We start from the raw sequence: 12,312 nt of genomic DNA on the forward strand, positions 1-12,312 counted from the left end.
GGTCCTTAGAGAGGGACATCATGCTTGGGAGGGTGGAGGGACAGCGCAGGAGAGGAAGGCCCTCTATGAGGTGGATTGATTCAGTGACTGGGATAATTGCGAATGGAGTGTCAGAGACAGAGCAATTGGCACAGGACAGAGCGGAGTTTAGGGCTGTTGTTCATAGGGTCGCTATGAGTCGCAAGCAACTCAACGGCACATAACAACAACAACAACATTGCCAATGATTTTGAGCATTTCTTCATGTGTCTGTTGGTCCTCCAAATGTCTTCCTCTTTGAAAAGACTTTCCATGTTTTTTGTTCATTTTGTAATTTGGATTATCAGTCTTTTTTCTTGTGGATGCCTTGTAGGATTTTGTAAACATTTGTTATGAGACTCTTGTCTAAACTGATATTGCCAAATGTTTGTTCCCCCCACCCCCACTCCCCAATAGGTGGTTAGCCTTAAGGAGAATAGGAATCCCAGGACACTTGATTGTGCTTATGCTAAACCTATACTTGGACTAGGTAGCAATCATCAGAATAGAGCAAAGAAACATTGCAGGATAGATAATTTGGGAGGCTGGTCTTTATGAGGAGGAATGTGACATAAGGATTACAAACTATGTTATGCAGATGACACTATCTTGTTTGCTGAAACTGAGGAGGATCTGAAGTACTTGCTGGAGAAGGTCAAAGACTGTAATCTTTAATATGAATTGAAGCTCAACATCAAGAATACAAAGATTCTCACCACTGGGCCAATTGGTAGCACCATGATGGATGTAGAAGCAATTGAGGTTGTTAACAGGTACAGCTTGCTCAGCTCCACAATCAATTTGCTTGGCACCAGAACTCAGGAAATCAAAAGACAGATTGCATTTGGTAAATCTGTTATCAGGGACCTTTGCAGAGTACTGAGAAGCAATGACGTCATTCTATAGACTGAGGAGTGCCTGATTTAGGTCATGGTCTTCACAGTTACTAGCTATATGCATCAGAGAGTTGGACAACTTTTAAGAATGAAAGAAGAATTTATGTCTTTAAGTTGTGTTGCTGGAGAAGAGTCTTGAACATACCACGGACTGTCAAGAAAACAAATAGGTCTGTCTTGGAGAGGGTGAAACCAAGTTTCTTTTTGGAAGCTAGGATTTTAAAGCTCTGTTTCACATAATTTGCGCTTGCGGTCAGGAGGGACTGATATTTGGAGAAGGTCTACATGCTCAGAAGTGTGGAAGGGAAGCACAAGAGAGGAAGACGCCAGATGAGATGGATTTATACAGCAACTAGGGAAATTGGAGAAGGTGTGTTGGAACCAATGAGACGGGCTCAAGACAGGGCAGGCATCAGAGCTGCTGCACATAGGGCTGCTATGAGTTATAGGTGACTCGATGACACTTGACAAAAACAACAACAACAAGGTTCTTCTTTTCACTCTGTTGGGAAAAATTTTTGTGCACACAGGGACTTAATCTTTGGAAGGTCCTGTTCATCAATTTTATCCTATCCTAATTGTGCATTTCTGGCTGTATTTGACAGTCTCTTTATACCACAAACTAGGCCATCTAAGCTGATCCCAGTTTGTTTCTGATGAATTTTATGGTTTTGGGGCTTTACTCCCCCGTCTTTGATCCACCTTAAGTTGATTTTATGTTTGGTGTAAGATGTAGATTCTGTTTCATCTTTCTGCAGGAGTAGTTCAGGTTTGCCAGCACCATTTGCTGAAGAGGTTGTAATTTCCCATTTGATAGGTTTTATTACCTTGTAGATTATCAGTTTACTATAAACTGATAATCTCAGTCCATTTCTGGATTCTCAATTCTATACCGTTTATCTATGTGCCTGTCATTGTACCAGTACCATCTTGTTTTGGTAGGTTTTGAGGTCAGGGGGTGCTATGCCTCCCACTTCATTTTTGTTTTTCAGGAGTTCTTTGCTTATTTGGAGTCTCTTTCATCTCAAAATAAACTGATTTCCCTTTTGATCTCCTTGAAAAATGAATTTGCTATCTGTATTGCGATTGTGTTGAACACGTAGATTGCTTTGTGTAGAATTGTCATTTTCACAGTATTGAGTCTTCCAATTGAACAGTTATCCATTTATTTAGGTTTTTTATTGTGCCAATTAGCAGCATCATGATAGATGGAGAAGAGATTAAGGTTGTTAGCAATTACAGTTTATTCAGATCCACAATCAAAACTCTTAACATCAGCAGTCAGGAAATCAAAAGACAAATTGCACTGGGAAAATCTGCTGCCATGGACCTCTCCAGAGTGCTGAAGAGCAATGATGTCAGTCTAGATACAAAGGTGTGCCTGATTCAGGCCATGGTCTTCTCAATTAATTGTTATGCTTCAGAGACCTGGACAATGACTAAGGATGACAGAAGAAAAATAGATGCCTTCAAGTTGTGGTGCTGGAAAAGAGTCTTGAACACACCATAGACTGCCAAGAAAACAAATGAGTCTGTCTTGGAGAGGATGAAATGAAGTCTCTCCTTGGAGGCTAAGATTTTGAAGCTTCACCTCACATACTTTGGGTATGTGGTCAGGAGAGACTAGAAGGGTGAAGGAACAGTGCAGGAGAGGAAGACTCCAAATGAGATGAACTGATACATCTGGGACAATGGTGTGTCAGAGTTAGTTGGATTGGCTCAGAACAGGGAGAGGCTCAGAGATGCTATATATAGGGTTGCTATACATCACAGGTGACTCAACAGCACATAACAACAATATATGATAGTGGTTGGGGTTTTGTGGGTTTTTTATTTAAGCCTCTTATTTACAGTCAACAAGACCTTGGGGAGGGCCTTTATATTTAAAGTTATTTGTTACTATATTTTGGAGGGACATTCTTCTAGTGGTACAGCACTCTTCTGTCAATATGCTGTTTGAGGTAACCTGGGTTCACTGTGATGCTGAACCTTGTGCCCTTGGGTGTAAAATGCCATAACGGTTACTTATGGTGGACATTGTTTGGTGGAGCTCCCAGTTTAAGACAAATTTGAAAGCAGGACTGGCATCCACTTCCTAAACAACATATCTCCAGGAACTCTGTGAACTTTGATAAATGTCAATAGTTATAGAAAGGCTTTAGGCCTTTTGTTCTTAGGGTCACTATGAGTCATGCTTAATTCAAAGGCAATCAACAAAAACAACAACAATACAACAACTGTGTTTTACAGAAAAGTTCTGTAGTTGTACTGAGTCATCAGATAATACAGATGAAAGATAAATTTATGCTTCCTGTATGAGAACCATAAAATATTCACCATCACCATCACCTGATCCTCTGAAACTAGGATCTTTAGGCATATCTAGTTCAGCTAGCATGCATATGTAAAGAGCATTCTGCCCGACTGAAGGGTAAAATCTTTCATCTCACAGCATCAATTTATATACCTTCCTTTGAATGTCATCAAAGATTTCAGGGTTTGGATCTTCATGATTCGAAGTGTCTGCTAATTTTGCTACCAAAGAGTCATCAACATTAACCCTTGGAGAAGCCTTTTCTGACAAATACTGTTCATAGATTCCAACAGCAGCTGCTCTTACAAGACCTTTGATTTGTTTGGTTTGATGTTTTCCTTCTTTCTGATGACTTAATAATACCTCTAACTGCTGCTGAGCTGTAACTCTGTATCCTTTGTTATCCAGAAAAAGAGATGTGCTTGACCTCCAGTTTGCTGCATATAATCCATAAAAAACTGTAGTGCAACATTGTCTACAATGATGCTGTCCAGGGGGACTGTGCAAAGTTTCCCAAACTTTGAAGCAAATTTCACAGTATTTATTTCTTTGCCCGACTGCAACCACTGTATTCTTGAGTCACATACTTTCTTTACAAATAATAAGCTATTTATTTGATTTTTTATAGTGTTCATATCATCACCAACTGTATCCAGAGATCTACTATACTGTAGTTCTTTAGGTGCCTTATCTCTAACTGCTTCTAGTTCTCCAATATTGTCATTCAATTTAATAATGTCAGGGAGCTCTGGTGGCCTAGTGGCAAGAAGCTGCACTGCAATCCCAGAGGTACGTGTTTTGAATCCACCAGATGCTCTGCTGGAGAAGGAGGGGCAATCTCCTCCTGTACCTGTCAGATCCAGTTTGATGGTACACACACACACACAAATAATAAAAAAATGTTCATAAAGGCCTCATAGTTGCAGTTAGAATCACTGATCATCCATATGAAATACTGATTAACGTAATCAGGATCACTGAGCTGATTTATTAGTGGAAGAAGAATTCCTCATGCAAGAATTTCCCTGACAAAGTATCACATGATCTTTCTGGAAATCTCCAGGAGGCAGTAATAAGTACAGTAAGACCTCACACAAATCATTGTGGAATCCTTCTTCATCTTTGAGAGAAGTGCGGACTAGATCATGGCAAATTTCCTTCTCCATTTCAACTTCAACTTCAAAGAAGGTATATACAAGATTTTCTACTGTACCTTTTACTTGATCATCTTTGTCTGTTATTTTCTGTTACACTTTTCGGAATACTCACAGATGTGTTCCAAAATCATCTACAATGCATGTACTAAAGTAAGGTTGCCAATCTATTCTTTTTGACCTACTAGCAAACTAAATAAGTGCATTTTGAAGAGTCTACCTAATTTCAAGAAGAAAAGATTCATCATTACTTAATGTGTAATACCAATGCTGGATATAATCTCTCAAGAAAAACTGGATAACTTGCTGAAGAGGTTCATCAATTACGTTGGCACCCATCAATCTCCTCTTGATATTAACAGTCCTGGCTTCTCGTTTCATTTTTTCTAAGTCCTTAGGCACCCCAGCTGATGTTAGAGGAAGAAATGAATGCTCACACTGATCTAGATACTTCTCTGAATTTGTTTTTCCAAATAGGAGAATAACCACAAAACCTCCACTCACAAAGCAGAGGATATGAAATGCAAAATAAAATATTACAAAGAGTCTAAAGGTTATGAGAAAAAGGGCAATGCCAAGGCTTCCCCAACAGGTAAAGACTGGCCTCTATTAACATTAACATATACCAGGAATTGAGCTCTTCCCTAGCCTCACCAACAGCATTAGAAGCAGTGAAAACTACCCCAGCCTTTGCTCTCCTTCAGATCTCTTCCAGGCGGCTGCATTACTCGGCTTCCCGGGCTTCTCCCGCACCGGACCGCTCACTACAGATTCCCCACCATGTTGGGAGAGCCTCAGTTTCTGTTCTTATTGATGGTTTTCAATTGATTTTTATGTTTTTTATCTCATTGATTTCAGCTCTTGTCCTTATCATTTCCTTTCTGCAAGAAGCTATAGGATTAGATTGTTGTTCATTTTCTATTTGACGAAGGTGTTGAGTTAAATAATTGATTTTCTTCCTTCTTCTTTGTATGTATGCCTATTGTTATGAACTGCCTACTGAGGACAGTCTCAGCTGTATCCCAGAGCTTCTGGTATGTTGCATTTTGTATTTTGGTATGTATTTTAATTTGTTTCAAGGAACTTTTGTTATTTTATTCTTTCTTTTATAACTCAATCTTGTTCTAGCAGAGAGTTATTCAGTTTCTACCTGGGTGGTTTTTATAAGCTTTACCTTTATGTGGTTACTTTCTAGTTTTATGGCATGGTCAGAAAAAATACTTTGTATTATTTCATGGTTTTTTAATTTGTTGAAGCTTGTTTTGTGCCCTAATATGTAACTGATTCTGGAGAATGTACCATGTGCACTTCAGAAGTGAATTGAGATCTAGTTGGGTGCAGTATCCTGAATATATTCACAAGGTTGAGTTGGCTGATTGGATAGTTTAGATCTTCTGCAACTTTGTTGAGTTTCTTTTGGGTTGACCTATCATTTGGTGATAGTGGTGTATCTAAATCTCCTACTACTATTGTGGCGCTATTTTTTTTCTTCAATTCTGTTAACCGTTGTTATGTATTTTTCAGGTGTATCATTTGGTACATAAATTTGGTCCATAAATGTCAGCCACGTTTTTTTAATCTCTTGTGCCTTTAATCATTATGTAATGTCCTTCTTTATCTTTTCTGATGGTTTTCTGTATGAAGTCTATTTTACAAGAGATTAGTATTGCCATTCTTGTTTTCCGAGGTTGCCATTTGCTTGGTATATTTTTTCCTAGCCTTTGATTTTGAGTCTGTCTTTCTCTCCATGTTTTAGATATGTCTCTTCTAGGTAACATATTGATGGGCTTTGTTTGTTTGTTTATTTATTTCATCGATTCTTCTACTCTCTTTTTCTCATACTTGACACATTTAGTCCACTCACATTAACTGTGCTTATTGTCAGGCCAAGTTTTACTGTTGTCATTTTTCTGTATTTCTTTTTCTAATGTTTCTGGTTACTATGGTTCATCCACTTTCCTTTGGTGTGCCTACTTAAAGGAATTCACTTAAAATGTCTTGTAGTTTGTATCTTGTTTTCACAAATTCCTTCTTTTCTGTGAAGGATCTAATTTCTTATTCATATTTGATGGAGAACTTTGCTGGGTGTAAGATCCTTAGTTGGTAATTGCTTTTTTTTTCCAACTTTTTATGTATGCCATCCCATTGTCTTCTAGGTCACATGATTTCTGCTGAGAAACCAAAACTTAATTGATTGTTTCCCCTTTGTAGGTGACTCTTGTTTTTCTTACCTTGCTTTTACTATTTTATTTTTATCTTTTAATTGGGAGAATTTGTCTATGTTATGTTTTGACGTTTTTCTATTTGAGATTTGTCTATTCGATGTTCACTGTGTTTCTTAAATGTGGACTTTCTCATTCTTTAAAGTTCCAGGGAAGTACATCTTCCACATCAAACATCATCATTAATATCACATGCAAGCAAGACCCTGCTGAAGATTATCCAAAACCAACTAGAACAGCACATCAACAGAGAAATCCCAGATGTGCAGGCTGGGTTTAGAAGAGGCCATGTTACTAGGGATATTATAGCTAATATTAGATGGATCTTGGCTGAAAGCAGAGAGCACCAGAGGAATGTCTACCTATGTTTAATTGACTATGCAAAGGCACTTAACTGTGTGGATCACAACAAACTGTGACTAACTCTGAGAAGAATAGGAATCTCTGAACATTTGGTTGTTCTTATGCAAAACCAGTACTTGAACCAGGAGGCAGGCAGTCATCAGAACAGAGCAAGGATACACTGCACAGTTTAGAATCTGGACGGGCATATGCCAGAGATAAGTCTTATCTCCATATCTATTCAATTTATATGCAGAACAGAATATCTGGGGGGCTGGGCTCTATGAGGAGGAATGTGGCATTAGTATTGGAGGAAGACTCATCAACAACCTATGTTGTGAAAATGACACAATCTTGCTTGCTAAAACTGAGGAGGACCTGACACACTTGCTGCAGGTCAAGGACTACAGCCCTCAATATGATTGAGGCTCAACATCAAGAAAACAAAGTTTCTCATAACTTGGCCAATTGTTCATGATAGACAGTGAAAAGATTGAGATTGTTAACAGTTTTAATTTGCTTGGCTCCACAATCAACACTCTAGGCACCAGCAGCCAAGAAATCAAAAGACAAATTGCCTTTGAGAAGTCGACTACCAGGAACATCTCCAGAGTACTGAAGAGCAATGATATCAGTCTGGAGACTAAGGCACACCTAATCCAGGCCATAGTTTTTGCAATTACATAGTATACATCAGAAAGCTGGACAATGACTAGGGATGATAGAAGGACAGTTGATGCTCAAAACTCTCGTTCTGGAGAAGAGTATTGAACATACTGTAGACTGCTGAGAAAACAGACAGATTCATCCTGGAGAGGGAGAAGCCAGGCTCCTACTTGGAGGCAATGATTATGAAGCTCTGTCTGACATATTTTGAGCATGTTAAAAGGAGGGACTAATCTTCGGACATCATGCTTGGAAGGGTGGAGGGACAGCACAGGAGAGAAAAGCCCTTGATGCAACGGGTTGACTCAGTGACTGGGGTAATGAAGGGTGGCTGTGTCTGAGACAGTAAGGTTGGTTTAGGATAGAACAGGGTTCAGAGCTGCTGTAAATAGGGTCACTATGAGTCACAGGCAACTTGATGGCACATAACAACAACAACAAACTTCTCCCACAATTTTATCACTGTTCCCTGTCACTCCCATGTTCTGGAATTCCAATCATATATATATATATATATATATTAATTCTTATGTCATCCCATGTGATTCTAATATTTTCTTCATTTTCTTTACATCTTATCTCTAATTTTTCTTCTAGTGTGCTTGCAATGAGGCTTTTGTCTCCCAGGTCTCTGACTCCTTGTTCCATCTCTTCAGTTCTACTTTTTTGATCATCAGTATGTTGAATACTTCCTGACATTTTGGTTTTAATATTCTGGATTACATTTTTATACTTTCTGTTATTTCCAGTATAATGTTGGCTGTGCTTTCTCTGTCTTGTGCTGATTTTTTGTTATTATACCTCTTTATCTATACTATCAATTCTTTCTTTCGTCTTTCGTATTTTCTTTTGTTATCTGTTCAGGTTTCTCCTCATCAATGTACTTTCTCTGGATTGCTGTCTTTGGGATATTTGCTCTCATAATTACTTCCATTGTTCCTGCCATCATTTGTATCTTCTTTTGTAGTTGTTCAAATAACTCCACATCAACATATTTCTTCTGGTTCTCTCTCTCTGGGGTAGTCAATAGATATGCTTTTTTAGGAGAAAGGTTATTTAAAATTTTTTTTTTCATGATGACTGAGGCAGACTGCTGCTTTCTGGACATCATGTGTGTCTTTTCTTAGTAGATGTTAGGTTGTTGCAACTATATTATGACTCAGGGTATTGCAATATTTTTGAAGGATATGTATATTGCTGCTCCCCAGGGACAACAGTTAACCTGAGATGGGATGACTGTTGCCTTCCTGATGATGTAGCTAGACAACAATGTTTAAGGCCAGAAAGTACTTATGATATTTTAGACATCTGTTCCAATACAAAGGTCCTATTCTCCTCCCAACCCTCCCCCTATATCAGACCTGCTTTATAACAGAGGTGTTATGCAGAATTTGTCCTTTTGTGACTGAGATATTTCACTCAGCATGATATGTTCCAGAGTCCCCCACATTGTGTAAGTTCATTGTTTTTCAGTGCTGCTTAGTATCCATTGTATGAATATACCATACTTTTTCCTATCCATTAATTTTTTCTTGGGCACTTGTGTTGCTTCCATCTCCTATCCTTTTACTTACTCCAAAGGTCACTTCTGAGTTCCTCATACTTAGTCAGGAGAAAGAAAAAGAAAATCCAAAGTATTCTTCCCTATTAGATTGGGTAAAATCCAAACATTTAACAATCCTTTCTTGGGAACATGGCAGAAAAAGTAAAAATGCAGAAGTACTGTTTAATGGAGGACAATTTAGCAATATTTTGCAAAAATGCACTTACTCTTCAAAGTGCAACTCCTCTGGGAACTTATCCTACAGATATAATTGCATGCTTCATGAATTGACAACACAGTTTATCTAGAGGGGCTGGCTGAGTAAATTTTTATATCTTCACATGAAGAAATGCATAAAAAGACTGAAAATAATGAAAACACTGGTATTTTGAATCACCAGTTCATCAGCATACAATGACAACAACAATAATGATATGAAAAGATGTCAAAAGCAAGTGAAAGCAAGCAAAGTTCAAACAATATAATAAATGAGAATTGAGAGACTAAGAATTTATTTGCTCATATTTACATTTAATAATGTTGTTGTTGTTGTGTATTGTAGAGTCATAATTGACCCTTGGCTGATGGTCCAGTGGGTTTTCAGAGGCAGTTAATTGCACAGAAGAGATAGCCCATGCTTCTCCCACAGAGGAGCTGGTAGCATTGAACCATGTGCTTTCAGGATTGCAACACAGTATCTTATCATTAGGCCACCAGAACTCCCTATATACACAGCACAAATAAAATGGATACTTGGAATTAGGGAATTACAGAGCAAAATGGTAAGAAACCTAAGTGAAGAAACAGATTTCCCAATCTAAATTTTAAAAATTGTTTTGACTTTTAAAATATATGATTATATCAACTTTCAAAACAATAAAATGTATTTTGAAAAGGTACCCTATTCATTCAAATATGCACACACTCAACACACACTCACACACACAATGAATGAATAACTGTAGATATCACTGAATGGGTTTTGCTTGATGAATAGAGTCAAGAGTGTGATGCCCAGAGGGTGTAAAATTAAATCATCAAGAACCCTTCAAAGCTTCACTTTGGTAAAATATAGTCCCCAGGTTGGTAGAAAAGTGCCCTAGTGACAAAGTATATACACATGGCAACTACTAACTGAAAGGGCAGGGGTCAAATTTACCGGTTTCTCAATGAGAGAAATTTGAGAATGTTTCCTTCTGTAAAGATTTACAGAAACCCGTGTAGAGTGACAATGTATCAGAGTCTACTTGATAGCCGAGAGTTTGACTTAGAGTTTGGGATTTATATGTTTTACATTAAGAGTAAAAAAAAATTTAATTTACATTAGTTCCCTCACAAAGTTTGTATACATTGAGTTTCACACTATTGTTCATTCATACTGTGTTTCATACACTCATTCCCAAGCATTACGTTTTATAAAATCAATCATCATTGGACCTTGCATATCATTACCCAATCTTATCAGGTTCTAGCCAGATCCTTCTCATTCCCTTCACCCTCTCCCTCCACCCACCAACTGTGCAACCCTGTAGCTTCACCCCTACCTATTTCCACCCCTCTGTTCTCACCTCTTCCCGCTTGCATCTCCCCTAAGTATTTTATTAGTTATCCTTCTACTTTTATAATAATGGGTTTTATGCAGTATTTTTCCTTATGAAACGGAGTTATTGCACTCAGCATAATGCTCTCCAGTCTCTACAAAGTTATATAGCATTTTTTAAATACTTATGAGTGTTCCATACTATTCTGTTGTGTGAATATATAACACTTTCTCAATCCATTTAGTGTGTAAGAAGCTTAAGAGTGAAGAAATTAACTATTTTTTCTGTAGAGCAGCTAGTAGTTTAAAATCATCAATGCTTTGATTAACAACTGAGCCCTATATCTATTGTACTACCTGGACTCCTTCTTTAGTGAAAAGAGAACTAGAATTTATGCTACTACATGAGAAATCTAAGTTGAGAAAGTTTCAGTCACTTGACCAGCATCACAGTAGAGGCAACTGCAGAACTGCATCTTCCTGGGTCTAGGCTCAACTCTGTGTTTAATCCAGGTTCCTTGAAAATGCTGCAAATGAACTCTGGAAACATTCCCCCAAATTATTATTGTACTGGGTTTCAGACTATGAGAAAAATACGGTCGAAATAATTTTAGCTGAGAGAGGAAATATTGATAAAAGTAAATATCATAACTTCTAATCAGTTAGAAAGGTATTAGCTATTCCCAATCTTCAATGAAATGGAACCAATATCAAATCTGATTCCAACTCCTAAGGACCCTGTAGAACAGAGTAGAATTACCTTCTAGGGTTTCCAAGGGAGGGTCATGTGAATAAGTTCTGAGTAAGGGGTTGAATCTAGACATAATGATTGTTTTTCCTTCATATGTGTAGTCCACAGTGAGCTGTGCTGTAACCCTGAAGTGAAACTTCTCTGCCAGGTCAAATCTACCAGTGGCTTTGAGGAGAAAGTTGGGAGATTTCCTCTCATGTAATTCGAAGTCTCTTGAAAATCTGCTGGAAGGTCAGCTTTGAATCAGTTTTGACTCTATGCCAATGAATTTTTGAAAGGCTTCATGTAAGTGAATAAAGCCATGAGTTAAAATGATAGAACCAACAAAGAGAGAGAGCTTGAATTAAAGTAATGCTGCACGTTGTTGACCAGATAGTCTTCCTGGAACAACTCAGTCAGGGACAAATAAACATCATTGTGTGAAGACACTGGGTTTTCAGTGCACAGGTTGCAGCTCCTGGCACCACCATAACTGATGCAGACAATGATAAAGAACAGATTTAAAGATGACTTCTTGAGTCTGGTACATGTAGTTTCTTTCCATAGTACCAAATGAATAATAGGCCATTTCCACATGGCATAAGTCTTGGTGAAACAAGACACATCAGCACACCTTTCATAAGCAAATAGTTGTTAAGTGTTTTTGTCTTTGTTTTGTATTGGCTTTTTTATAAACTCAACTCTTTATTGTGTTGTTGTTGTTATGTGCCCTCCAGTCGTTTGCGACTCATATGTACAACAGCCTTAAACCCTGCTCTATCCTGTGCCAATCTCATTGCATCTGACACACCCATCCCGATTACCCCAGTCACTGAATCAATCCACCTCATAGAGGGTCTTCCCCTCCTGCGCTGTCCCTCTACTCT

The 12,312-nt window shown here is 38.1% G+C and overlaps 1 pseudogene; it reads right to left on the reverse strand.

Moving 5' to 3' along the window:
- The window catches only part of LOC102870476, a 135,086-nt pseudogene extending 128,192 nt beyond the window's left edge, over nucleotides 1-6,894 (reverse strand).
- Nucleotides 6,895-12,312: the final 5,418 nt, after the last annotated feature.

The sequence above is a fragment of the Elephantulus edwardii genome, unplaced genomic scaffold (assembly GCF_000299155.1).
Source record: "Elephantulus edwardii isolate Elephantulus edwardi_28Jun2011 unplaced genomic scaffold, EleEdw1.0 scaffold00196, whole genome shotgun sequence".
NCBI classification, from domain to species: domain Eukaryota; kingdom Metazoa; phylum Chordata; class Mammalia; order Macroscelidea; family Macroscelididae; genus Elephantulus; species Elephantulus edwardii.